Source organism: Chlorocebus sabaeus, chromosome 23 (assembly GCF_047675955.1).
Source record: "Chlorocebus sabaeus isolate Y175 chromosome 23, mChlSab1.0.hap1, whole genome shotgun sequence".
Lineage (NCBI taxonomy): Eukaryota > Metazoa > Chordata > Mammalia > Primates > Cercopithecidae > Chlorocebus > Chlorocebus sabaeus.
This window is the reverse complement of record NC_132926.1, coordinates 23,718,330-23,745,276: the sequence shown is the minus strand read 5'-3', so window position 1 is coordinate 23,745,276 and position 26,947 is coordinate 23,718,330. Positions and strand designations below refer to the sequence as shown.

The 26,947-nt window shown below is 39.1% G+C and overlaps 1 long non-coding RNA gene across 1 annotated transcript in view; it reads right to left on the bottom strand.

Moving 5' to 3' along the window:
• Positions 1–23,642, bottom strand: part of LOC103244887 (uncharacterized) — a 42,066-nt gene extending 18,424 nt beyond the window's left edge. Inside the window, exon 1 of the long non-coding RNA XR_501776.3 lies at positions 23,512–23,642. This is a non-coding gene — a long non-coding RNA (uncharacterized lncRNA). The remainder of the gene's footprint in view (positions 1–23,511) is intronic.
• Positions 23,643–26,947: the final 3,305 nt, after the last annotated feature.

Below are 26,947 nucleotides of genomic sequence, written 5' to 3'. Positions count from 1 at the left end.
CATGCAGGTGTGCCCTCTCTTCAGGATACCAGTTAATACATTGTCCAGCTCCTGTACTGATTTCTCTTTTCTGGGTAGTGACGTCTCACATTTTAGCAGTTACTTTCTCTGCCCTGCTACTGTCTGTATATACATAGATAAACATAGTTGCAACCTGTAGTTATAGGACTCTCTCAGTAATCACTGTTAGTTTTTATCTATTTTTTTTTAGGTAGGCACTTTTGAAAGAATTTAAATACATGTCCTAATTTATCTACTGTGGTGGGTAATTTATGAACATCTTTTAAGGTTTTTGGTTTGTTTTGTTTTAAATCAAGGACTTCTCTTTATTGCCCCAAGCCTACTGAGAAACTCAATGCTTGTCCAGTGTTCGAGAGGATAGCCTGCCTGCTGCTTTTCCCTCCCCATCCATAATGCAGATGTGGAGTAGGTTTGGTGAGAGGATGATGTTGCAGCCAAGACCTTGGTAGAGGGAGGGAGGCAACAGGAGGAGGGAGCATTATGACCACAAGATGATGGCTAGCAATCGCTGAAGTTACTTGCTTCCTGCTCACATCCAGCAAGGGAGGGAATGGGATGTTTCTCTGAACCAGTCTTACTGGACCAACATGGATCATAAACTCTCCCCTAGAATGACAGCATGCATTGATTGGCTATTTTATAGAAGTCTGGGTTTTTGAACCAGTCACTGGCATCTGATTACAATGATCAGTTTAACCAAATCAGGGACTTCCTCCTGAGCGTGGTGTCAGCTCCTCCGGAGTTTTATGGGCTGAGCTTGAGAGAAAGATGAAACAAAGAAAAGGTGGGCCAAATCTGTGTACTCCAGTTTTCTACTGTGCTAAGCATTTTTCATTCATTTTCGTATTTGATCTTTACAACCACCCTAGGAGGTTGCTCTTTTTACAGATAAGGAAGATGAAATTCAGAGAGGTTAAATAACTGGCTTGCTCTGTGTCACCAGCAAGGTTGACAGAACCATTGTGCAGATTCAGGTCCAAGAAACACTAGAGGCCTGCTTTTCACCTCTGTGTTGCCTGGTTAGCCACTGTATCTGGAGGGGAGCTTACATTTTAGCTTCACATGCAGGGTGTTCAGGGATCCTGGCACTAACCCAGCGAGGTGGACTCATTTTTACCCCATGCTGAGGAATAATGGGAAAACTCTGGAAAGAACTTGAGCTCAGCTCTCAGGTTTCCACAGTTATTTGTCTGTTGTTACCAAACACTAAAGACTTTAAAAATTCACTGTGGTCATATAGGAAAGAAAAATGACCTCATGCTTGCAACCACAAATCCAAAATGCTCTGGAATCTGTAAGATGAACTGCATTTTAATTAGAAAAGAGAAAGAGCGATGAAGACGTTTTTTGGATATTTTTGCAAACCCTCCCTTGCCTTGCCTTCAGGCCAAAATGTGACAAGTGCCCTAAATCTGATAACAAACACACACTTCTGAAGTCATTGTTAGCTTTCCTAAAAAGAAAAAAAGAATCACATTAGTTTTCTGTTACCAATAAGAGTTCAGGAATGCAGTCTTAAAATAAAGCACATGACAACAAAAGGAGTATCCTCCATTACATTTCAGAAAGTAAAAATGGAGCTCTCAACCCATTTTCCTCTCTGCTTAGAAAGGTTTTTTTGTTATGTCAGGTCCTCAGAACCTTGAGCCAGGCAATATTAAAAAGCCTTGTGGTTTATTCCTAAAATCTGGTCATTGATTATTGTCAATGCATTACTCTTAATCACTGGGTCCAACTTCCTAGCTGAAGATGAAGTTTTCCCAACAGACAATGGAGAGAAATAATAGAATATCAAAGAGCTACCATGTCCCGTGATTTGAAAATAGAAACTCTTGGCCTTTGACACAGTAGCTATTTAATTAAAGGGTGGTGACAGGCAAAGGAAAGCAGAGCTCTCTTACATGTTATATGCTTACTATAAGGCACATGCTTTATTGACAAACTTATATGCATTATCTCATTCAATACTCTCAACAAACCGGTGTAATTGTTATTCTAGTTTATAGATGAGCATACTAAGATCTGGAAAAGTTAATTACCTATATATAAATTATAATGACTTCAACTGCAAGTAGGAGAATATGTAGCTGAGAATTTTTTTTTTAAATTATACTTTAAGTTCTGAGGTACATGTGCAGAACATGCAGGTTTGTTACATAGGTATACAAGTACCATGGTGGTTTGCTGCACCCATCAACCCATCACCTACATTAGGTATTTCTCCTAATGCTATCCCTCCCTTAGTCACCCACCCCCCAACAGGCCCTGGTGTGTGATGTTCCCCTCCCTGTGTCCATGTGTTCTCATTGTTCAATTCCCACTTATGAGTGAGAACATGCGATGTTTGGTTTTCTGTACCTGTGTTAGTTTGCTGAGAATGATGGTTTCAAGCTTCATCCATGTCCTCCAAAGGACATGAACTCATCCTTTTTCACAGCTGCATAGTATTCCATGGTGTATATGTGCCACATTTTCTTTATCCAGTCTATCACTGATGGGCATTTGGGTTGGTTCCAAGTCTTTGCTATTGTGAATAGTGCCACAATAAACGTACATGTGCATGTGTCTTTACAGTAGAATGACTTATAATGCTTGGGGTATATACCTAGTAATGAGACTGCTGGGTCAAATGGTATTACTAGTTCTAGATCCTTGAGGAATCACCACACTGTCTTCCACAATGGTTGAACTAATTTACACTCCCACCAACAGTGTATAAGCGTTCCTATTTCTCCACATCCTCTCCAGCATCTGTTGTTTCCTGACTTTTTGTTAAAGCAAAGCTCTGCAAATTTTTTTTTGAAAAGGGCCAGATAGTACACATTTTAGACTCAGGATTGGGGGGGTAGTGGGTGTAAGGTCTCTGTAAAGCTAACCTAACTCTGGCATTGTAACATAAACATATCCATAGATAATATGTAAACAAAAGATTTGGCCATGTTCTCATAAAACTTTATAAGAGCAGATGTTATGCTGGTTGTAGTTTGCCAAACCTTGGCTTTAAGCAATGCTTCTTAAACTATCTGCAACAAATACCAGTTAGTTTTTTCTCTAATTTCCAATATATCATAGATTGATACTTTTATAAACTATAATAAAACGAATTCATAGAAAATGAAACAAAGAAGATATTTACATTCATTAAAAATTTTTTTTAGAATCAGTAGCCATAATGTTACTCCATCATATTGCTAGAAAAGTTCATAAACAGTTATGATTTCTGTGCTTAACTCAATGTGGACCAGTAATAAACAGTTCATGGAATCACACCATGCTATGATTGGTGCTCTGAGTAGCTATGCTTTAAGGATCGGAATATTTCTCACCGAACAATAAACCCACAAGGTGGGCAGTTCTGAATGTTTAGCCATGTTCTCAAGGACCCAATCTTCTTTCATCTCTCCATGTTGTGATGCTCCACATTCGTCTCTCTTCCAGGTTCAAGATGGGGGCCCCTGTTATTGCATCTTCACATGTGATGTCCCAAGCAGGAAGACAGGAAGAGAAGCAAAAAGGGATTTCTTATTGGGCTACTCTCTCTTTTATTGAGCAGGATAAATCTGCCTCAGGGAGCAGACTGCTCCTATATTTCACTCACTGTGAGTCACATGACCTACACCTACACAAGTCACTAGCAAAGAGCAGTAGGGATGCCATAGTTGGCTTAGCCTAGGTGGATTTGTTCCCTCGGGCTGGATCCAGAATCACCTGATAAAACTCAGGATTTCATAAACTAAGAAGGATGCCACCTTCAAGATTGTGCTTAAGGAAACCTATCTATTTGCTTAAGAGTTGAGCTTGCAGTCCTGATCCAGCCAATTCATAAACTGTGCTCCTTCCATTCCAGTAGTCTCTCCCAGGAAAATAATTTTTCTCCTACTATGGTTCTGGCTTTGTGATCCATGTACATTTAGTCATTCATGCAGAGCTTTAAAATTTATAGTGTGCTTCCATGTGTATTATAAAATTTGAATGTTAATGTTTACAACCTGTTTGTACCAATTTTATTTCAGAGGACAGAATTTAGGCCCAGGGATGATGTCTGAAATCACGCAACAAGATGTGGGAACATCAGAGCCCTGACTCAGGGCTTCTGACACTCTTCAGTGAGTTCTTCTTCAGGTGTTTGACCCTTTGCTCTGTACTGATCAGAGCATCAAAATCAGCAGCATCAAAACAACAGCCAGCCAATCTAGGCAAAAGATCAGTACAGACAATCACTGGTGTGAATTGACTGATTGTGCCAATAGAATTGACCCTCTTGATTGCGTTGATATGGACATTCTCATGTAGGTAGCCAACTGTCCTGGTGTTCTTGGGACTGAGGGGCTTCCCAGAATGTGGGACTTACAGGTTTCAAACCAGAACAGTCTCACTTTTCAATTTTAAAACAGGAGAAATCATAGAAAAACCAGGACAAGTTGGTCCCCTTAGTCTCAGCCTCTGTCTGCTGCCAAAATATGCTTTCCTGCCTTCTTTGCCCTATGAAGTTCACAAGCCCCCAGTTCTGTTAGCAAACCAATGTGTCTACTTTTGTTTTGTAAATGACTTTTTCACATTTAAAATATCTAAATAAAGAGAACCACAGGTGTATGTTAGATATTCTTTGCTTCTTTCACAGTTGAGAATTTCCATGGGAAATTAGTAGAAATCGTTTTCCTTGGTTGTGAGGAAATGCATGCAGGAAGACCTTGTAAACTTTCTTTCTTTTCTTTTTCTGCTACCAAGCCCAATGCAGACACATGGCAGCCAATGTCAGAACTTAACCAGTTGAGTGGAATATATTTAAAGATGTTCCATCCCCTCCACTGTTTCTCCATAGCTGGTCTTGGACAGTCTGTTAGAAATCACCTAGGACTGTTTAAAAATAAAAACTGCCTGGGCTCTCCCCTGGGCCTATATTGGGCAGGAGGTGGGTAGGTAAGGGATTATGGAATGGGTTTGGGGCCAAGGGACTTGTGCTTTTCACAGAGTTCCCCATGTAATTCCTGACATGCTGCCAGCTTCACAAGCAACTGGCTAGAATCTGTCATTCAACCTTTCTGAGTGACAACTGAAACTGTAATTACGCTGTTAAAAGAGAACCTTATAAAATTGCACAATCGCTTGTCTTTGTCTCTTTTCCCTTCTCTCCTTTTTTCTCCCTTTCTTTTCCGTTTCTTTAGTGGGATCATTCATAAGAACATTGGGGGCAATTTTGGGACATGTTCGTGAAAGTAAACTTACAGATATTTAAAGTGAATTTAAATATGCCTTCTAGAAACTCAGAAAGCTACTTGCTACTTAATGTCTGTAGAGTCATAAGGTTTGAACAAAATCTCAGAATAAAGAGATCTCTGGGTTGATCCCTAGCAAGGGGACATCTCTGGCTGTGTTATTTACCTGCTGTTATCTGTTGTTGTCCTCCAGTCTACCCCATCTCCATGGTCTACACCCACCTGAGAATCAGTGGACAGAAAGAGATTTGATTTACATTGCTCGTTAGGCTACCAGCCTCTTGTTGGAGCCAGACAACCGAAATGAAAATTAGTGACAAATCGCAGCCCTGCTTCCTATAATGTGACAAAAGCAAGCCCCATAGCAGTAAAGGTTCTCATTAGGGCTCCTTTAAATGCTCAGACTGATTCTACTTTTTAAGTCACCAGAATAGTTAATACAATGTGTGGGACAACACGATTTCCATTGGGGCACAATCAAAAAGAAAGCTACTTTCCACACTTTCTTTAATCTCTCTCCTCACATCAACCTGAAGCAGAGCGGAGGTCCCCCTGGGATTCTTGCTCATCAGCCCTGCCTCCTACAAAAGGGAGATTTTTGCCTAGACAGCTCCAAAGAGTCTCGATTCAAAGGTAAAACAATTAGTACACATTAATCATCACAAGGATGGTACTAAAAGCATAATCCTCTTAGAACTGGAACAAATTAAATCCAAAGTAGCAATATAAAATCAAGCGGAAACAAACTACCAAGTGAAGGAAGCTGAGAGGACCCTGATCTGATGCTCCAATTCTTAATGCCTAAGAGGGCGCTCAAGCATCCCGCATCTTTGGTCTTTTCGCAAAAACTACACCGCCTTCTTCAGCTGCCTGTACAACCCAAATGCTCTTTGTTCTGGGGCCATGTGACCACCTCCTCACAAATTGAGAAGCTCTGTGAACACCTACGAGTTGGAATTCCACAGTATGGGATCTGATCGATTTTCTAAAAGTGGACTGTTGCTCATAGAACCTGGAATAAACCCACCAAGGACTTGTCTGGGAGGAGAAGGAAAAAAAAAAAAACCCTTCTTTTTCTGCAAAGGAGAATCTGCTGAAACTTCTAAATGAGGCCTGGACTAAAGTTTGGTTTTAAACAAGGAATGGCTGCTCCCTTTGTACCCCACCTGATGACCCCTGCCTCCTTTTTTTAGTGTTTTCCTGAGCTTCAGTCTGTGAGGCTGGGAAGAAAAGCTACCTAACGAAATAACTAATGCTGCTGACACCCTCCGTAACAGCTGCCAGGCATGTGGGATGGGCCCATCAACAAGAAAGACACAATGTTATCTTGAGGCCAATGATGAATGTTTGAAATCCAGGAAGGACAAAGGTATCTTTCTCACTTTCTCTTGGGGTGTCTTTCAAGAGAACCAGGATGTTCTCTTGATTTCTTTCCCTCCTTCTTTTTTACATTTTTCCCAGGTTCCCAGCTATATGCTATAGTTTTCCTTGTTACAGAAACAGTCCCATTTCAAGTATGCACCTTTCTTCATGGAAATAACCAGGCTCTTTTTGTCTGAATCTTCAGGGTGTCAGAGGAGCAGTGGGGCACTAACAAAACTCAGGAACTTCTCTCTTGTTCTTACATAGCCTAACTCATGCATTGTTATGTGAGAAGACCTCCTTCCCACCAAAAGTGAGAGAGGGAGGGTCAGAGGAAATGAAGACAATACAGAGCCCATCCTGCCACCAAAGGAGCATGGAACTTGCTATGTTATTTGCACACTAAAAGAGAATTATAAAAGATAGGACCATGCTTAAAACCAGGAATTACTGGTAGACTTTCATGTCAGTGTGGGAAATACTGGAGATAGATTTATCTTCCAGAACCCATATATCCTGCTTATAACATTGGAACCTCTTCAGATATAATCAGATTTCTTACTATGAGAATAACCCAATTTACAAATCCAGTTCCTATAATTTATGTTGAAGCTATTAATATTTACTTGCCCAGAATTTTTAACTATCCATTTTTTTCTCATCTTTCTCCACTTTCCTCCTCTCAGTATACAACCATTGGAAAAGAATTACATAATGCTAGGAAAAAGCCAAGGAGTCATTGGCCTGAGTTGAGATTCATGCTTGCAAATACCCCAGAGTTCTCCTATCTCAGTGCTGTTTGTCTGTAGGATGGATTCGGGAGGTGTTTGTTTATCTACCCATGGCAGAGTGCAGGTTATGTGATTGTGAACCTTGTGACATTTCCAGGGTGGAACATATTCAGCTTTGGATGAGATTATTAGCTTTCCCCTTGTCCGAGCCTAACAAATGAAAACCAGATTTGCATGTATAAATAACAATCAAGCGCTGAAATGATTTACTTAGTAAAGTTACTGTTTTGGAAACTAAATCGATGTGTCATGTCAAGATCTGATCTGCCCTTCACTCACATGGCAAAGGAGACTTCTCCAGGGTCTACTAGAAAAAAAAAGTTGGAATCCTATTAATAGTTTACTCTTGTCACGTGAGAATCACAGTGGAGTTTAGCTATGAGAATAAAAGCTCAAAATAATGTTTCTGAAAACATCCTGATAGTAGCATGTGCTATTTCTTATTGTATTCAAGACCCACATGAATAACTCTCCCCCAGAAGGAAAGGAAACAAAGCAAAGGGCAACATATTTTCCCACTGTGTAAATTTCCTTCCTTAAGTAGAAATAGTTAGACTTGGAAGGCAAATCCTATGGTCATTACATTTCAGAATGCGGACATGATGACAGCTTCAAAGGTGTGTCGGGCTACACTTATGCGTGCTCTTTTTAAAAAAGACAATAGGCATTGAAAATTAAGCACTGCATCAAAGCCTTCCAATTCTATTGAGACAAGTCTATAAAAAACTAGGGGATGCAGGGATGTTTCTGTGTAAATTACGTGGAGGGTTCAGTGTATGGGAATCATGGTCTAGAATGCTCCAGAGACCACATACAATTCTGCATCTGAGTGGTATTGTCAGAGATGATGACTAGAGCTAGCATGGAATCATCTGCAGTTAATTCTAGTCACTCTCCTGGCATTAAATCAAGGCCTTTCATTTGAATTAACTCTATAAATGTTCAGAGACCTCACTGTAAAGCCACTAAATATAAAATGAACTGGAATAGTTGATGGTACAGAACTGGAGCCCGTTTAGAGTCCAAAGACCAGAGGGCAGTGTAAAAAGGGAAAGGATCAATCATTTGGACCAAATCCCAGCTCTTTTCTTTACCAGTTGAATGGCTTTGAGATGGTCTAATTTCTTTGAGCCCCAGTTTCTTCATTTGCAAAATGGAAATAGTAATATCTAACTTGCAGGGGTACTGAGAACTTCAGAGAAACTACAAGTGAAGTTCTGGGCACATTGTAGACATTCAATAACTAGGATTATTTTATTCACTTACTTAACTTATTTATTTATTATAGCACTCAATGTACCTCTCTATACTTAAAAGTCCTAACCTGGGGACCTAAAGATATATGGGATCTAAGTCCAACCCCCTCTACTGAAATTATGTGCAAAGTCCTGGGCATATGGACATTTTCTTGAAGATGAGTGTTCATCACTTTTGTAATATTCTACAAGGGTCCATGATCAAAGAAAGGTTAAAAGCCACTACTTTCTGATTTGGCTTCACCTATGTGTTGACCCCACAGCGTGGAATGAAAACAAAACAATTTGTACTTCCTGATTCTTTCTGTCAGTTGTATGTATGCTGCACCCAGTTGTTCTATCTCCAGTGTAAAGAAAAGTTCTGTGTGTGCATGGATACGTGGGTGTTCACATGCACATGCATGCTTGTGGGTTTAGGGGATGTTCATTTTACAACGAGCCACAAGTTTGCTGAGAAAGGGCAGAACAATTGTGGGACCGAAAAGTTGATGACAGATGTGACTGTGGGGAGGAGCCTGGGATACTGTGGGAAGAACACCACGGGACGAGGCGGAAGGGACTTGGAGGGGGACAGAGTGGGGCAAAGCTAAGAGCCCTTAAGGGTTCATTTTGCCTGTGGACTCCGTGAACACAGAACCCGAGTGGACTTGTGGGAGGGTTGGTACTAGGAGCGGGTGTCTGGGTGGCAGGAATGGAGAGGGAGTATGTGGCAAATCAGCAGGAAAGAATGTGTTCTTTCACTAAAGGAGTCACCATGACATGTTCTGGAAGAGAAAATAAATGCTGAAGATAGAGGCGAATCTTATACATTAGATAAAAGAAGTCTTCATCCAGTAGGCAAAAGACTCACAGAGATTTAGGCAGAAACAAGAAAAAAAATCTTGAATGTGTTGCTTCCTATTTCAGCTGGCTTTCCTTGGTCCTAATGCCAGTAGTTTCACTCTCTCTAGGGCCTTGCTTGGCTTAGGGCACAGTGGTGAGGGAGGCTTATGTGATTCTAGAGGATAAACATGTCACACTGGGTGGCAGATGAAGTCAACAACTGGAGTTTAAAATATATGTATGTGGCCGGGCGTGGTGGCTTACGCCTGTAATCCCAGCACTTTGAGAGGCCAAGGCAGGTGGATCATGAGGTCAGGAGATCAAGACCATCCTGGCTAACATGGTGAAACCCCATCTCTACTAAAAATACAAAAAAATTAGCTGGGCGTGGTGACGGGCGCCTGTAGTGCCAGCTACTTGGGAGGCTGAGGCAGGAGAATGGCGTGAACGTGGGAGATGCAGCTTGCAGTGAGCCGAGATCGCGCCACTGCATCCAGCCTGGGCAACAGAGCAAGACTCTGTCTCAAAAAAAAAAAAAAAAAAAAATATATATATATATATATAATGTATGCATGCATACGTGTGTGTATGTGTATTACTCAAGTTATTGATCAAACTTGATGAATCCCTCCCTCCCCAAGATATAGATATATATGTGCTTATATGTATATATAAAACTAATAGCAGACATGCTTTCGTGTTTACTGTTTTCTAGACACTGTGCTAAGAGAGTTTTTTTTTTTAATTCCACTTAACCGTTAAAGATACCTTATGAATAGGCATTATCATTGGTTCCCATTTGCAGATGAGAAAATTGAGGCTTACTCAGGGGAAGTAATTTTGCCATGACCACATGCATAGTAAAGTATTATGCTGGAACTTTAACTAAAAAAGTTTGATGTTGGAACCTGCAGTGTAAACTGATACCCTCTATATATTCCTGGGGAAGATGGAGCCAACTTACAAAATGCCAGGGCAAAAATTTAAGCAACAGCAGAAGGGAAAGGAACTCAGATTTGAGGCTTAAGACTGATCCTGAGTCTCATGGTACCATTTCATAATACAGTCCAAAGTGGATGTATGACATTTTAACCCTGGACTGTACTCTGCCATGTTTTATTATTTCTCTGTACACCAGGCAGAGGAACTCCAAACAGAGAGGAGAGGTCAGCTTCAGAAAGGAGCATAAAACTATTGAGAGCACTTTTATTTTTTTCTACACCAGTCCCACAGGTCTAAGAAAGTCAAGGACTTGATATTTACCATTCATTGGCTCTACACAAATGGAGATCTGCACTCAGAAGCCACAGAAAAAGAAGAAAATGCAGTTCACCACCTCCCAGCAGTCCTGGTGGTGTAGGAGGATGTGCCGAGGCCAATCTTTGATGGCTGCTGGTTACTTCCTCATGAGTAGTGTTAGGCTGGGGACAGCAGGCAGGAAAGGAGTGCTTGGAGAGTGTCTTGACCTTCACAGATGTCTTGCAAAAGGAAGTCAGTATATTGCGTATCTCTGAAGATGAGAATTTTGGTGAAGTTTCTGAAAAGTCACAGAGCTTCCAAATGCCCAACAGTTCATCCAGTATTACACACTCTTCCACCTCTCTTGCTTGTATCCCCTTTCTTCTCTCTAACCCCCGCAGTTTGCTCCTCCCCCTGTATTGCTTCTCTTTCTTTCTCTCCTTTTTAGCGATTGAATGGCACACATCTGGGAATAGACAGCCGCGTCTCTGCTGCCAGAATACAGCTGCTGAGGTGTTCGGGGCTTACTTGGAGACATTAGGACATTGATCTGGGAGGATGCTAGTAGCTGTAGACATAAAAAGTACTGTTCACTTCTTTGCTAAGGTATTGTGTACACTCTGAGGATATCAGAGAATTCGGAGAAAATCCATGGCACAGATTGGATGCGTAATAGACGCATGTACTTGGTTTGTGTGTTTATGTATACTTATTTTCTGGCCAGCATATATTCTCCATCATTCCTAAGTGCAGGAATTTCAGGAAATAGTCGTGCCGGTCATTTTTATCACTGTGTTCCCGGCTCCTAAAACAATACCTATCATATCGTTGCTAGGGCGGTGGACTTTGGCATGCCATAGGTCCTAAAGAAGTGTGGCCCAAAGCTAAGTTTTCCCTTGAGGATCTCACTAGGGCAATGGATGCTGGGAAAGGATGAGGCCAAATGTCATTCCTGCTCTTTAGTGTCTCAGATTTACACTGGATGACACTACTTTTCGTTAATTCATCAGGATCTGCTCGCTAGGACCTCCCAACTTCCGCTATACAATGAAATCTTATTCGTGTGCCCACCACACCTTCTATGCTAGGAAATATCTCTATATTAACAAAAACTTCACCAATGCAGTACTTTAGTCCATATGAGAAGCCTTAAGAGCAGGCACTGCGGAACACAGAGCAAACCAACAGGGGAGAGAGTTGGAGGTAGGGGATTATATTCTGTTCTTACACTAATTCCCTCATTTTGATATTGTCTTGCTTTATCCTCACTCAAAGGAAGTCATTTCCTTAGTCTCTGTGGTGATACTTCCTTCACTGGAGGAAGAAAATGATCCACAGGCAAGAATCAGATCAGCCTAATTGAAAGAAATAAGATTCTTAAATAAAACCCTTAAGATCCTTCCCTTCCTCTCCCCACCACCATTTGAAATCAGCATTCTTAGTACCTTCAGTTTTGAAGAGTTCTACCTCTCTTGTGATGTTTTATGAGGAAAAGCAATCCCACTTGAGGAAGAAAAAGGCACTGCAGCTAGTATATTTGAAGACCATATTTTATTTATGATTTTTTAAAAAACGTACATTTTAACACATTTTTTGCTGAAGTTATGTTTATGTGTATCAGCCCTTAGATAAATTATGACCACGTGTGCACAACATAAATTAGTGAAAATCCCGACATGCAGGGTGGCAATTAATGATGTATGAAATTCATTGCAAGTATTTTTCCTTTGCATAATGCCTGCATCTAGAGTATTACCAGTTTCTTTATGTATATATCATGCTGGATGTCCTCTTACGTGGCTCTGAAAGAAACATTGGCCCAAGAGCTCTGAAGTTTCATCCTGGCTCTGTCTCAAACTTTCCCTAGGGTCTTGGGCAAGTCAATTAAGTTTTCAGAACCTTGGTATCTGAAAATTATACTATTTATAATTAGTTTTTAAAGTTATACTAATATAATTTAGGGAATAAAAGCTCTGGAGCTTGACAGTCTTGGATTCCAGATAGACTCTTCGAAGCAACATGATTTTGTGAAACTCATTTAACCTCCCAATACCTGTGTAAAGTGGAGATAATTATAGCACCTATCTTATAAGTTTACATATTAAGAGACATAATCTGTAGACTTCAACTTCAAAGTTGGCTAATCAGACATGGCAGGCCAAAATTCTCATTGCACCAACCAAGCAAAAAGGATAAATTACAAAAATCAACTTTTAAAGCAAAGAAGGGCTACAGAAACAAACAAAGAACTAGACTAACTAAAACTCCAGGTTTCCTTTGTAGAAAATCTAATGGTCCCTGGCAGCTTTCTTAACTGGAGGCATTTGCAATTTCTGGGTGTACTAGTTTGGTTTGCACTGTTATAAAGGAATACCTGAGGCTGGGTAACTTATAATTAAAAGAGGCTTATTTGGCTCATAGTTTTACAGACTATAAAAGAAGAATGGCACCAGCATCTGCTTCTGGTTAGGGCAGCAGGAAGCTTTCAGCCATGGTGAAAGGGGCAGGGGAGATGGCATTATATGGTGAGAGAGAGAACAAGAGAGAGAGAGAAAGGAGGTACCATGCTCTTTTGAACAACTAGCTCTCATATTAACTAATAAAATGGGAATTCACTCATTACCATAGGGACCGTACTTAAGCCATTCATGAGGGATCCTCTCCCATGACCCAAACACTTCCCGTTAGTTTCCACCTCCAAAATTGGGGAAGACATTTTAACATGAAATTTGGAGGGGACAAATATCAAAGCTGTTATCACTGCGAGTGGCCTAAGAACTGAACTTAAACCAAATTGAGGGATTGTATAAAGGAAAAACAAGTCAGCAGTTTTTTGGCAGTCAAAATCTGGATGATAAACTGGTAGAGGAGTTCAAATACAAGGGAAACTTGCTGAGTTCTAGGAAGGTGTGAGAGACTGGGGCCTGGGAAAGAAAGGAAAAGTGAAAACTGCTGCTGTCTTGTGGTGATTATAGTGTGACCGATTGTATTAATTTACCTGGGGCTTAGGGAGTTCCCAGAATGTGGGTCTTTCAGTTTTAACATCAAGAGAGTTCCAGGAAAACCATCATGAATTGGTGGTCATCCTAGGGACTTAGGAGAAAAAGAGCTCACTAGAGGGAGCGGAATCTACAAAACCTACACAACCAATAATTTCTATAATATGTGAGGCTAAAGAACTCAGTTCAAAATCTGGAAATATTAACACTTCTAGAGTTGAAGAAATTGAGACTTCAAGGCTCCCAGTCAAAAGCCTAGGAGGGTCACATCTGAGGAACCAAAGATGTAATACATCTTACTAAAACTTCAACCCAATCCAAACCCAACTAATTCCTTACAGGATTATACAGATTTGCTTATCACTGTATCTGTCTACAAAATGAGAAGGGGAACCCCTATTGGTAGGAAATATCATATGAAGACCTTATAGTTCTTTTTCTAAATGTCCAGAATAGAATAAAAATTGCTAGACACAAAATAGGCAGAGAAACATGAGCAATAATTAAGAAAAAAAAATCAAGTAGTAACAGACCTGCAGATAATCCAGATATTGAAGTTTGCAAATGAGGAGTTTGAAATAACTATGGTTAATATGCTAAGGAAAATAGAGGTGAAAATTGACAAGGTAGTTTTAAAAGATGAACATTTTTAGAAGTTCAACCAAGAGTTGTAGTATATAAAAACAATCAAATGAACATTCTAGAACTTCAAATACAATTTTCAAACAGAACTGTGGATGTAAAATAAGGCATAATTATTAAACTCAAAGACTGGCCAATGAGTAATATCCATAAAGCACAAAGAGAAGAAAGAATGAAAGGAACAAAAGGGAGTTTAAGAGTATAAGAGCCATATGAAAAACACTAGAAAGGTTTAATACCTATAGTTGGTGTTACACTAGGAAAAAGGATGGTGAGGCAGACACAAACATATAAATACATAATGGTCAAGAATTTTCCAAAATTTATGAAAGCCATTACCCACAGATTCAAGAAGCTCAATGAATCTCAAGTAAGATTAAAAAACAAATTAAATAGGCACATCTCATTCAAACAGTTAGAAAACACAGAACAAGGGAAAAAAGCTCTTAAAAACAGCCTGAAGAAAAGGATACATTACCTTCAAAGAAGGAATGATTAGATTAACAACTAACTATTCATTAGCAATTCTTAAGGCCAAAAAACAATGTAATTACATCATTAAAGTGCTTATGGGAAAAAATTACTAATCTATAATGCCATACCCAGTAAAAATGTTTTTCAAGAATTGATGTGAAATAAGGACCTTTCAGACAAACAAAATATGGGGTAATTTATTACAAGCAAATAGATATTCTAAGACATAGTTTACAGGAAATACTTCAGGCTGAAGGAAAATGAACCCAGGTGTAAGCAGGAAAAGATGCAGAACACCAGAAAGGATAAATAGATAGGAAAATATAAACAAATATTGCTGTTTAAGGAACAGTAATAGTGCTGTCTTTAGAGTCTATCACATGAGAGTGAAAAGATACGTCAACAATAGCACAAAGGGTGGAGAGTAAAATAAAAGTGGTTAAACTCGTAAGTGTCTTAAATAGACTGTTAAATTCAGGATTGCATACTGACGTATCTAGGGAAATTATTAAAAATAAAATACAAGAATGTATAATTGAAACACTATTAAAGAACAAAATATGGAATAAAAGACATATGACGAATCCAAAAGGATGCAGGAAAGCAGGAATAGGGAACAAAAAAAGAAACAAAAAATAGAGAACTAGAAAAGAGAAAGCCGCAGTGAGTATCAGTAAATACAGTCAAGGTACATACCCTAATAAGATTGTCAAGCTAACTTTTTGAAAAAGACCTAACTATATGTCATTTATAAGAGATAAAATTTAAATATACGATTGTAGCTAAGTTGAAAGTAAAAGGATGAAATGAAGATGCATCACAAAATACCAACAAAGGAAAGTTGGAATGGCTATATGACTTAGTCCATTTGTGATGCTATAATAAAATACCTGAGACTGGGTAATTCATAAAGAACAGAAATTCTGGAAGCTGGGAAGTTCAAGATCAAGCACAGTATTTGGTACCTGGTAAGAGCCTCTTGCTGCATCCTCCAAAGAGGTCAAATGCCATGTTCTCACATGACAGAAGGGACAGAAGGGCATAAAAGAGAAAATTTTCTCTGAAGCCTCTTTTCAAGGGCATTAATTTATTCATGAGAGTAGAGTCCTCATGAATTAATCATTTTCCCAAAAGTCTCAGTTCTTAATACCATCACAATGGGGATTTAGTTTAAACATGAATTTTTGTTTTTTGTTTGTTTGTTTTTTATTTTACTTTTTTTTCGACTTCTAAAAAATTGAAATGGAGTCTCACTTTGTTGTCCAGGCTGGAGTGCAGTGGTGCAATCACCGCTCACTGGAGCCTTGACTTCCCACGCTCAATCAATCCTCCCAAGTAGCTGGGATTACAGGCTCATGCCACCATGTTCAGCTAATTTTTTTTTTTTTTTTTGGTACAGACAGGGGTTTGCCATGCTGCCCAAGCTAGTCTCGAACTCCTGGGCTCAAGTGATCCGCTGCCTCAGCCTCCCAAATTTTTCAACTTTTATTTTAGATTCAGGGGGTACATGTGCGGGTCTGTTACCTGAGTATATTGTATGACGCTGACATTTGGGATATGAATGATCCCATCACCCAGGCACTGAGCATAGTAACCAACAGTTTTTCAACACTTTCTGCTCTTCCTCCCTCAGTGTAGTAGTCCCTGGTTTCTATTGTTGCCATCTTTATCAACATGAATTTTGGAGGGGACCCCCACATGCAAACCACAGCACTATGTAGATAATGAACAAAATATCTTATTAGAATATAGTAATTATTCAATAAATAGTTAACTCAAATTGTTATTAAGAGAATGTTATAAAAAACCTTAAAATCTAGTGCTTTGGGATTCTATAATATTAACTTAGAGATGAATCTTAAATTTTTGTTACCATTTCTTTCAAGTTACCTTTCAGGATCTACCATAAAAACACCATGTCTTTTATTTGCTCAGGTAAATGTTTCAACAAATTATACATATATTATATATGTGTTTATATATAATATCTATTATATGTGTGTTTATATATAATATCTATTATATATGTGTTTATATATAATATCTGTTATATATGTATCTGAACATTTCAGATGGCATATATAATATACATGTTATATATCTCAATTGAAACAAGAATATATTTAGATATTAAATATTTTCAATTTAAACTCCTTAAAATGTGCCCAGTGCACTTTAAGGAGAGCGTTGTGATGGACCAGCACATTTGAAATTCAGGCAGTTGTGAAAATTTCGAATTTGGAGGTTTAATCCTTTAAATTTTTAAATCCTATGTCTGTGGGAATTGAAACTGTAAGAGAGTTTAGATCTCTGTAGGTATCCACTTATTTTGCAAGTGGCATATGTGCAGCCCACAAAGGGTAAGAAGGATAAAGCGTAGATCCTTGGCCTCCTGAATCATTGTCCAATATTCTTTTTACTTTGCTATCATGAAGATCTTTCTTAAACACATTTAACAAGTGTTTTAAGAGCATTTACTATGTGAAAGGCACTGAGCTGCTCATGGCATATACAATAAAGAAAGGCTCTGCCATCAATAGGTTTCAGTCTAACAAAAAACATAAACTTCAAATTAAAAATGTATTCTTTTATTAAACTTTTGATGAGTGCCACAGCGTGGGATGTGCTCTTAAAAGAGGGATTCTGCCTAGTAGAGGCTTCATAGAAGGCATTCCTTCTGAAGGGGAATCAGAGTTAACCAGGAAATGAAGAGAGGGAAGAATATTTCAGGTGGAGAAGAGAAAGTTGGTGACCTGAGATGGGAAGGAGCTTGATGCTACAGGAGCTGATAGAAAACTACTGTAGCCGGTGACCAGAAGATGTGCCTGTGTGTTGGGGGAGGGAGAGAGGGAGGGCATCACAGTGTGATCTGCAGCAAGACTAGATATTGAGAGGCCAGATTGTGAAAGATCTTATAGGGCTCACCTGCTAAGATTTTGGAATTTATTTGAGTATCACTAAAGAAAAGGAATAAAATGTTCAATTTATATATATAATATATATGTATGTATGTATATATACATATACATATATATTTATTTAAATATTTGTCAAGTTTATTTATCTATATTTATGTATATATTATATATTTATAAATAGTTATGTATAGTATTTAAATATTTAATATAAAAATATTGAAATATTTGTCAAGTTCATATATAAATATATAAAAATTGGAACATTTCAGATTAATTTATATATATAAATCAGAACATTTATATATGTAAAATATATTTATAAATATATAAATATATTTCATGGAAGAAATAGCTATTAAAGGCTGGCATAGTGATCTTCACACAGATTGGAGGATGAAAGCTAGGAATATAACTGCAAAACTCCAAAATGCAGCTTTTAATAAAGGACAATATTAGAAATGTTTAGCACGTAGACAACAATCTAACCCACATCGATAGTTTGCAAAGTTGTCTGTGTACTAGGGGAACATGAAGGAGGTATTTAGGATTATATGAGTACTTTCCATATCTTTTATTTGGTATAAAGTTTTAAGGCACCAATGTGTATAATTTATAATAATTACCATCAAAAATAAATCAAGTAGATTTGATAAAGTGTCAAGTTGATTTGTATAAATATATAATCTGAAATGTTCATATATATATATGAACATTTATATAGATATGTAACCTGATTTTTATACTTGTCTGTAAAATTTCATGAGGGCAAAGACAATATTTTTCTTGTTCAACATTGACTCCTCAAACTCTGGCACAGTGCCTACATATAAACATTCAATAATTATTTGACAAAGTAATGGATGATAAATGGGTGGACAGACATATGGATGGATGGACAGATGGATGATGGATGGATGGATGGATGGATGGATGAATGGATGGGCAGATGGATGGACAGATGGATGGATGGACATATGGATGGATGGACATATGGAGGGACGGATGGATGGATGGACGGACGAACAGATGGACGAATGGACGGACTGACGGATGAAAAGAATAGTATGGAAAATGGGTTGGAGTAGGGTAAAGTAGAAGTAGGAGACCAGTTTAGAGGCAATGAATGCCCAGGGAAACATACTGGTGGCATGAAATACATGGTGCAGTGAAGATATGGTGAATTATACAGATTTGAGAAATTCTAAGGAAGCAGACTTTATATAACTTGATAATAAATTGAGCATTATTTCTTGAAAAGAGTTATGAGTGATGATTTCTAGTTTCTGTTATGGACACCTGGGTGGATGGAAGTGCCATTTATTTAACAGAGGAGGAACAGGTATGGAGGGAGATCATAAAAGTCTCTCACTGACTTTTCTGCTTCTCTGCAGAGAGTGAAGTGAACTCTCTAATCCCTCTTTGTAGCCTGAGGAGCTTACAGGGGCAAAGTGTCATCATTGTGCTCATTGTGGAACATTGCCCGGGCTGTAGATGAGATGCAAAGCAGAGCCATTTACAAATAAAATTGCAGTACTATTTATTTATTTATTTATAGGGTGACAGTCTTTGATATCAACCTGTTTACTTAACAAATTTGTCTTTTATTCTCATAAATTACCATATTTCATGATTCTTAGATGAAAATATTTAGCATCTCTGAAATTGGGGTATGTTTTACAATTCACAATACCTGCCTAAGACAAAGGTTTGCATGCAGGTAGCTTATTTGAGAATGGATTTCTAGGGCCAGGAGAGAGCAAGTGAACAAGAAGGGGGGAAAATCAATGCAAGGTGATGTTATTGAATGACCTAGCCTGTATGTGACTAGTAATTCACCCAGGACCTTCTGTGGAGAGATTTATGAAATTTGGCTTAGAATCATCTGTTGTGAGGACGTTGTCTACAGTTGGTTGTGGGTTGCTCCATGGAGCATGACCTCCCCACATCCTTAAGTTGCAGGTGTGTAAATGTCAAGGCTCCTGTCATTCTGCAGTGCAGTGTCAGAGAAATTCTGGGGCAGGAAGCAATCAGAAGCAGGCCAAACACTGCACAGAACTGTCATATGTGAAGTGGTGCACAAAAGATATGCGCAGTGTATGGTTTAACTGGCCATGCTTTTTCTTTCTTAGTTCTACATACAATAATGGTATATCTTACATAACACCTTATATCTTTTATGTTGATAACACCTTAGATTTAATGGAACAGAATAAACTGTTGACCTTGCAAAGATGCATTTTGTTGAGGTGAGATTTGAATAACCAACATCAGTAAAACTAAATTAAGCCATTGTCCACTAGGTAGAGACTGCAATTCTTATTTCTTATTTCTCTTCACTGGAACTGTGTAGATAAGTTTCCAAAACCAAGACTTTACCTCTGCTATGGAAAATACTCTACCTGAAAATAACTAGTACAGTATTCCATCATATATACTGGTATAGGGGAGCATTTCTTTTTTCCTTTAAAGAATTGAATCTTTATTTCAAATGAAATCTTTTTCTGAACTCTGTTATATAAAACAGATAAAAATGGAAATGCACTGATTGAAGCAGAATTGGGAAGGGGGTATTCCCAGGATCCCACAGCTCTATTGTCTTTTTATCTCCTGTGTTGACTTCTCAGGCCTCAACATGGAGCCTTAGAGTTCCAACAATAGGGTTAAGAATATGTAATAGACAGGGGCTGGGCGCGGTGGCTCATGCCTGTAATCCCAGCACTTTGGTAGGCCAAGGCGGGTGGATCATGAGGTCAGGAGATCGAGAACATCCTGGCTTACACGGTGAAAACCCATCTCTACTAATAATACAAAAAAAAAAAAAAAAAAATTAGCTGGGCGTGGTGGCGGGTGCCTGTAGTCCCAGCTACTCAGGAGGCTGAGGCAGGAGAATGGCATGAACCCGGGAGGTGGAGCTTGCAGTGAGCCAAGATCACGCCACTGTACTCTAGCCTGGGTGACAGAGCGAGACTTTGTCTCAAAATAATAATAATAATAATAATAATAATAATATGTAATAGACAGGAGACTTGCTGCATGCCACCTGCCCCCAAGGCATTTACGTAGTGTCCATTCACTCTTGTTTTAAAAACAATTCTAACAAACTCAGTAATATGGTTTCCCAGCTTGTAAGAGATTTAGAAGCAGTAATTTATATGGAAGAAATAGCTATTAAAGGCTGGCATCATGATCTTCACACAGAGTGGAAGCTGGAAGCTTAGAATATAACTGCAAAACTCCAAAATGCAGCTTTAAAGCTTAGAATATAACTGCAAAACTCCAAAATGCAGCTTTTAAAAAAGGACAGTATTCAGAAATATTATCATGTAGACAACAATCTGATCCACGTCGGTCGTTTGCAAAGGCATCAGTGTACTATGGAACGTGGAGGAGGTATTTAGGATTATATGAGTACTTCTCACATCTTTTATTTGGCATAATTTTTGAGGCACCAATGTGTATAATATAATTTAGAATAATGATTATAAAAAATAAATCAAGTATATTTGATAAAGTGTCATTTCAGTTACATGGAACATTTTTGTGAGTACATTATTGTATTTCTCAAATTGTTGAATAAGTCATATATCCCTGTGTGTATCAGTATTCATTCACCTCTAAGGGGTAGGAAATGCAAGTAAAACCTGTATCTAGATGAAGGAGTTGAACATCAAGAAGCTTTAGATAGGGTTTGATCCAGCAGCTTACTATGTTACCAAGGACCTGATTTCTTTCTGCTTTCCATTTTCACTTTAGGCCCTTCATAGCCACAGTATGCCTTGTTACTTTCTCATTCACATTCAGCAGGAATGGGGAGGAAGATAATGAGGAGAGAAAGAGGGTGGGAGGTGGGCGGGGGGAGAGAGAGAGAGAGAGAGAGAGAGAGAAGTTGGTTCTCCTTTCTTGATCATTAAGCGAAGATACTATCTCTGATTGAACCAACACAGTTCATGTGTCCATCTCTGACACAATAATTGTACTATACTGTGCTATAGGGATAAGATTATATTAATCAATTTAGATCAGTTAGGGCTTGACTCTTAGCTGAAGATGGTGTTAATTCTTCCAGACCCCATGGTGACACACGTGGAGAAACAAATGTTCCTCCTGTTACCTGGAAGAGTAATCATGTCCACAGCACTGTTTCTCAAGGTAAGTATTGATCAGCTGGACTCTGAGCTCAGTGATATGAGGAATCATCTCTTTTTCTGTCTGTTGGTGTAGCCCCAGCATGGGCACAAGACCTATCATCAGAGGAGTCCAATCAATATTTATTTATTTATGAATGAACAAATGGATTTTTTTTTCTGTGTGGAGAAATACACAGATTTTTATTTCATTTTTGCACTTCTTGCTACTCCCTGGTTGCAGTTGTTGAGGAGCTATTTCTGGCTTGACAAGAAGCAGGAAGTATCAAGATCAGTCACTGAACAAAAAACATTTCCTCCTGAGGTTTTTAGCACTATTTCCAAAACAAAAGAGAACGAAATCGGTTGGAATAAGACAAGAAGAAGTCAATCATTTATTTCCCGTGCTATGAATGTTAAAAAGAAGAACGAGGAGGAGAAAGAGAAGGGGACGGAGCAGAGAGAGGGACAGGGAAAAGAATAAAAATAGAAAGGAAGAAAGAAAAGAAGAAAGGAAGGGAGAAAGGAAAGAACATCAGGAGAGAGGGAGGAAGAGAAGGAAGGAGGGAGGGAGAGAGGGAGGGACGGAGGGAGGGAAGGAGGGAGGAAGAACATATAATTAAAATGTAGCTCCAGTGCAAAGGTACTTGGAAATAGTGGTTAGCTTATGACATCATTTGCTGAATGATAGTTCAGAGACTGTGTGTGTGTGTGTGTGTGTGTGTGTGTGTGTGTGTGTATTTTCTAATAAACTTCAAGCCTAATTTGAGGCCTTTGTGTTGACCAAACAGCTATGAGAATGTGGATAGCAAGTTATAAATCACCCAGCCATTTGGGTGTGGATAAAAGTTCCAAGCCAAATACCTGAGTGTCCACTTCATAACGGGTATAATAAGGCTATTTGAAAGCATGACCTAGATCCCAAGCTATACTTTTCTTTTAGAGAACTTTCTGACATGTTTATATGCACATATTGGAATTGTATCCAAGGGGAAAAAAACAATTGACTTTCTGACTTTATAGTCTTTCACCGACTTTTAGCGTATTTCATGAAATGAAGTAATAACTTCAAGATCAAGGGCATTTTCCTTTGGGTCTTCATCAATTATTTCACTTTCTCTTGGCAATGGCCTCCACCCACTTCTTCCGAAATATCAACCACTGGGCTGACGCTGCACTGGAAAAAATTTCTCTCTCTCTCTCTCTCTCTCTCTCTCTCTCTCTTTCTGTCTCTTCCTTTCTGGATACATGTTCATGCCATTAAATTGTTTTAATCACTTCAATTTTTACTATAGTTTGGCAATTTGTATGTCACTGAATTGTATGTTCCAAGTTTAATGCTTTTAGAATGCATTCAAGTAGGTTCCAATGCACTTACTCATTGCTATTCAAATGAGATAACCATATTTCAAAAAACAGAGCTCAGGGAGAGGAATGAGGTGACTAATGGGTTATAGGGGAAAACCATCTATCAAGACACATTGGAGACTGAGACAGATGGTGAAGAAATACCCCCACGTCCATTCCCCCAGCCCTGGAAGGCCCACTGATTTTATTTCCAGCAAACACACACCTTGGCTAGCTTCCCCTCACAAGCTTCTGGCTAATTTTTCCTATATTAAGATCTTAGAGAAGTAGGAAACTTACCTGTTTCTCACACCGAAGCTCATGAAAAAGCCAACCCCATAAGGAGCCAATCTTAGGAGCCTTAAGCAAGCGCTGCCAGTTACAGAGAGAGCAGTGGCACAGCTCTCATACATAGTGCTGGTTTTTAATGAGTGTTAGTAGGACTAGGACAAAGTGGAGTTTGGGGCAAACATTCAAAGTAAATAAAGCTTGTTCTCTTCACCCTACTTCCATCACTCATCTTCTAAGTCTCCAGGGCATCTTGTAACTCCATGAACGCCCAAGTTTCAGTGTTGAACTTCTCTCTTTCTTTGAGAAATTAAGAAATTGACCCAGCTTCAGGCTGGACACAGTGGCTCAGGCCTGTAATCCCAGCACTTTAGGGGGCCGAGGCAAGCAGATCACCTGAGGTCAGGAGTTTGAGACCAGCCTGGCCAAAATGGTGACCTTGTCTCTACTAAAAATACAAAAAAAAAAAAAAGGTCACCTGGGCATGGTGGCCCATGCCTGTAGTCCCAGCTACTTGGGAGGTTAAGGCAGGAGAATCGCTTGAACCGGGGAGGCAGAGGTTGCAGTGAGCCGAGATTGTGCCACTATACTCCAGCCTGGGCAACAGAGCAAGACTCTGTCTCAAAAAAAAAAAAAAAAAGAAAAAAAGAAAAGAAAAAAAAAAGAAAAAAAAGAAAAGAAAAAGAAAAGAAAACAACTTGACCCAGCTTCTGAGCTTCCCAGCCCTTCTTTTATATCAAGTGACCAGGATGATACCAATTTCCTGAGAATGACGTTTGACTTACACTAGATGATGTGCATAAAAAGCCTGCAGAACCAGGCACGTGTTAGGTGTGTTTCTCGCTCCACATTCTTTCTACCTTGACCTTTCTTGCAAGTTCCAGGGAGCTAAGAGTGAGCTTCAAGGCAGAAAAGACTACCCCACAACCAGATGTCTGGGACCTGAAACTTTAAAAGTAGCCTATCAGGCAATTTGGCCATTTTTGTCAAATCCTAAGTGTGAGTCATCCAAAACAATCCCATTTCTAGAAATTTACCCTAAAGAGGCATTCACCTAAGTATACAAGATGTGCACAGAAGGATGAACATCACGTCATTGCTAATAAATGATGAAGAACTGCAAACTACTAAAATGACTATCAAAAGGGTACTGGCTAAACATGGTATATCCATACAGTGAAATAGGATTCAAGTTTTTTTTAATGATGTGACAATTCTATTTTTATTGACATTAAAATTTGTTGATGTGATATTCTAAAATAAAAAAGAGGTTTACAAATCAGCACGTGTAGAGTGGTTTCACATATGAATCTCTGTATCTACAGCTATTCCCATTCATACAGCTCTGCAAAATCAGATGACTACAGAGAGATATCTCAAGAATGTTAAATAGGATTTTAACATTGTTTTATCTCTGAATAGTGGGGTCTGAAGTTACAATCTACTTTTTTTCTTTTACTTTTCTATGTGATTTTTTTTTAAACAATAGGCTTATGCCATATTTATCCCCAAACATTAAAACTATCTTTCAACCTGTCCCATGAAACGCTGAGCATGGACATTTCTACCCCAACTTGTATTTAACTGTACCTCATTTGCTCTCCACTGCTTATGATTACCTAGGGAGCTGTTTATTTTTCCACAAGACTGAAACCTCCTCTAAAATAAGGGTTGTACCTTTACCCCAGTCTCCAGTGCCACACACCATTGCACTAACAGAAAGTCAGTGAATGATTTCCACTTTGAAGTCTAGACCTCTGGTGATGTGGAAGCTGTTCCAAATTCTGACATTGCCTGGCAGTGAAGCCATGGCGAACACTTTCTGAGATGGCTCACGCTAAAACAAAAGTAGGATGATCTTGGAGGCTCCTATTTTTCCTAACCTCATCATTCTGCAGCCTAACTTGTTCAATCCCCACAAAGCAAATGAAATCAGAGGATAATACATAGATCAGATTTATAGACTCTAAAATGCTACATGAATGTAATAGGAGATTAAAAATTGGAAACTCAGTGCCAACAAAAATAATAGCAACCCAAATCATATATTGATCCTAATATAAAGAAAGACAATTCTAGTGGTATCTAAATAACTTCCTATTGCCCTTTGTCTTTCCCTGCCCTCACCTCTGAGTCTTAATTCCTTGTGGACTTAACACTGATACTCAGTTTGGGGATTAAAGCAGGACCTGACCTGGATTTGTTCCACATTGCCAATGCCCTAGATTGAAATGTTAAAGGACTTGGAATAAAAAAAGTTGCATTTTCAGTAACGGCTTCACAGTGGCTGGGGAATTAATGTCAGCCAGGCAGTGATTTCCCAGTGGTTGGGTTTGTAGCAAAAGTCTTCAACTTTTATGTGTGGCCTGTTTGAAGTTGAAAATTGTTGTTAGACTCTCCAAAGTTGTTTGAGGTGTCACTCATCCTTCCCTTTTGTGTTGGGGCGAGGATGAGAAGCACAGCGGCTGGGAATAGTTCTGTGACTGCCACCCCCCGAGGCAGGTCCCTGCCAGGGCCCAATTGAGCCCATCTCCCAGGGAATTCAAAGCTTTCAGTGCAATGCAGCTCTGCATCTGTCTGTAGTCTTATCACCCACTACTCTTTTGCAGGAACTCTCCACTCCAGCAAGAGTGAGGAGCTCATGGTCCCATGAATGTGCTGTGCAAATGAGCATCTCTAGCATTTTTATTCAACATACAATTTGCCCTCTTAGGATATTGTGTTTTGGAGAGGCAGCAGCACAGGGAAATAATAATGATGATGATGATGGCATAGCAGCAATAATAGCACAGTGAACATCTTATTTAGCACTGATTATAGGCCAAACGCTGGACATAAGATTATTTCATTTGGTTGTCTCAATAACCCCATCAGATAGATGCAAATACCTCCATTTTACATATGAGGCAATTGGGGCCCAGGAAGCTTAAAGGAGTTAACTAAGGTTATGCAGCCCATAAATTGAGGTTGGAATTCTTGTACTCTGACTCTATAACCTATACCTTTTGTTATTTTCTTCACCTAGGAATGTCTAGTCTTGGGAGCAGAAAGACCTGCCTTCTGACTCTGTCTCCATCACGTACTGACTGTGTGACTTTGATCAGGTGTCTTTACTGTAAAATCAAGACTCCCTCATCTAAAGAAAGTGGTAACACTGTTTTCCTTGAAGGATTGCTAGGAGAATCAGAGTTAATACATGCCAGGTGCCTAACCAATGAATGGTAGCCACGATATTTGACCTTTATTCAATATCATCCTAACTTTTTTCCTAGATCCTGTCCTATTGCCTCCTTAAAGCACCTCCTACCCCTACCTTTATTTTTTGTGTGTGTGTGTGAGACAGAGTCTCACTCTGTCTCCCAGGCTGGAGTGCAGTGGCATGATCTTCACTCACTGCAAGCACCACCTCCTGGGTTCATGCCATTCTCCTGCCTCAGCCTCCCAAGTA